General features: G+C 45.3%; 2 protein-coding genes and 1 long non-coding RNA gene across 5 annotated transcripts in view; 1 reads left to right on the forward strand and 2 right to left on the reverse strand.

The window, feature by feature from the left end:
* ilkap (integrin-linked kinase-associated serine/threonine phosphatase) overlaps positions 1 to 492 on the forward strand; it is an 8225-nt gene extending 7733 nt beyond the window's left edge. For all 3 annotated transcript variants that reach the window (XM_034864659.1, XM_034864681.1, XM_034864672.1), the window contains exon 6: positions 481 to 492. The gene's annotated coding sequence lies outside the window, so the exon portion shown is untranslated. The remainder of the gene's footprint in view (positions 1 to 480) is intronic.
* LOC117939231 (NACHT, LRR and PYD domains-containing protein 12-like) overlaps positions 1 to 1808 on the reverse strand; it is a 139572-nt gene that overhangs the window by 41942 nt on the left and 95822 nt on the right. The gene's annotated exons all lie outside the window — the stretch shown is intronic.
* Positions 75 to 1530, reverse strand: LOC117939481. Its single transcript, XR_004655593.1, has 4 exons — positions 1426 to 1530; positions 1103 to 1154; positions 347 to 447; positions 75 to 173 (listed from the first exon to the last, which is right to left on the reverse strand). It is a non-coding gene; the product is annotated as an uncharacterized LOC117939481 (long non-coding RNA).

The raw sequence follows: 1808 nt of genomic DNA on the forward strand, positions 1-1808 counted from the left end.
ATATATATATATATATACACACACACACACTGGATCTATACGTTTATACACACAGTATATGATGATGTACCTGGGAGTGGGCGGAGTCTCTGTAGGCGAGGTCGATGCTGCCCTGCAGAGCGAGGAGCCACGCCTGCTTCAACTGCTCCGAGTCTGCCTGCAGAGCACAGCACCTAACACACACACACACACACACACGCACACACACACACGCACACACACATGCACACACACACACATTATTATATCCATATATTAATATATACAAACAATAATACATACATGAATATATACATGCATTATTATATCCATACATTAATAGTATAGTAATACTGCGTGGCCTTACTTCTGGACAGACAGCAGCTCGAAGCAGAAGCGCCGGTCCAGGTGCTCCAGAGGTTTGACGGCACACAGGCGGAGGTCCTCAAACAGGACTACGGGCTCCTCCTGCAGCCGCAGCACATGGGGGGGGAGAGAGAGAACCAGTGTGGATTTGTCCTTAACCGATACCTTTGTCCCTTTGTGTCACGTTTTAAGTGCTTTTCTTCATATTCATATCCAATAATCCTTATTTGTATGACATTAAATCTCATTTCTATGCTCAAAACCAGCAGAAATCATGAATTCATTTTGAATAATAGTCACACCAGAGGGTGTTTAGTCAGGTGACTTTTTTTTTAAATGCTATAAAATTGGATAAAACCCCCGAAGTTCAACCAAAGTAGCATCACCATTACACCTTCAACAACCTCCATTCATTCATTCATTCATTCATTCATCCATTCATCCATTCATCCATTCATTCATTCATCCATTCATTCATCCATTCATTCATTCATTCATCCATTCATTCATTCATCCAATCATCCATTCATCCATTCATTCATTCCTTCCTGTCCCTTCTGAGCCAGTTTAGCTGAAGTGAACCCGTATTCCTTTCATCTTTGACCCAAGGACAACACAAGGGGGGGTCTGATATGAGAAGGTGGGGATTAATAACTAGACCCGGGTCTGACGGGCCTTAGATCATCCCCTCTTCATTATCTACAGGAGGAAGTGGAAGAGAAAGAACGGGTGAGTGATGGAAAGATGGCCGTCGTACCTTGTGGGACTTCCTGTACACGAGCTGGTTGTCTCTGATGGAAAACCAGGACCTGGAACAGGTTACACAATCCACATAAAGTAGTGCTCGTACTGAGACATGACACATTTATAGTGACACACACTCACACGCACACATACACAATCTCTCTCTCTCTCTCATACACACACACACACACACACACACAATCTCTCTCTCTCTCTCATACACACACACACACACACATACACAATCTCTCTCTCTCTCTCATACACACACACACACACACACATACACACACTCTCTCTCTCTCATACACACACACACTACAACCGAGTGTGTACCTCTTCCAGGTTTTGGTTTTCCTCCTCGAGCGTTTGAAGAGGTACCCCTGGATGACGTCATCACTCCCGGGGTGGGGGGTGACCGTCGGCTCTCCGGAAGCGTCCTGAAAACACACACACAGACACACACACACACACACACACACACACACACACACACACACACGGTGTTTCAGACTGCCGGACCCTCCTCCACAGCGCTCTGGGATGCAGAACAACCCGCTCTGGTTTATCTGCATTTCTTTACATGTTCTTTCTGGAACATGTGTACGTTCAGAAGTAGTTTTAATTGTTACAGAGACTCTGATTGGACAGATAGTCTAGCTAGCTGTCTGGATTTACCCTGCAGAGACCTGAGGACCAGGTCACCAGAGTCCTCAGAT

This window comes from Etheostoma cragini, chromosome 3, assembly GCF_013103735.1.
Source record: "Etheostoma cragini isolate CJK2018 chromosome 3, CSU_Ecrag_1.0, whole genome shotgun sequence".
In the NCBI taxonomy this organism is placed as follows: Eukaryota; Metazoa; Chordata; class Actinopteri; order Perciformes; family Percidae; genus Etheostoma; species Etheostoma cragini.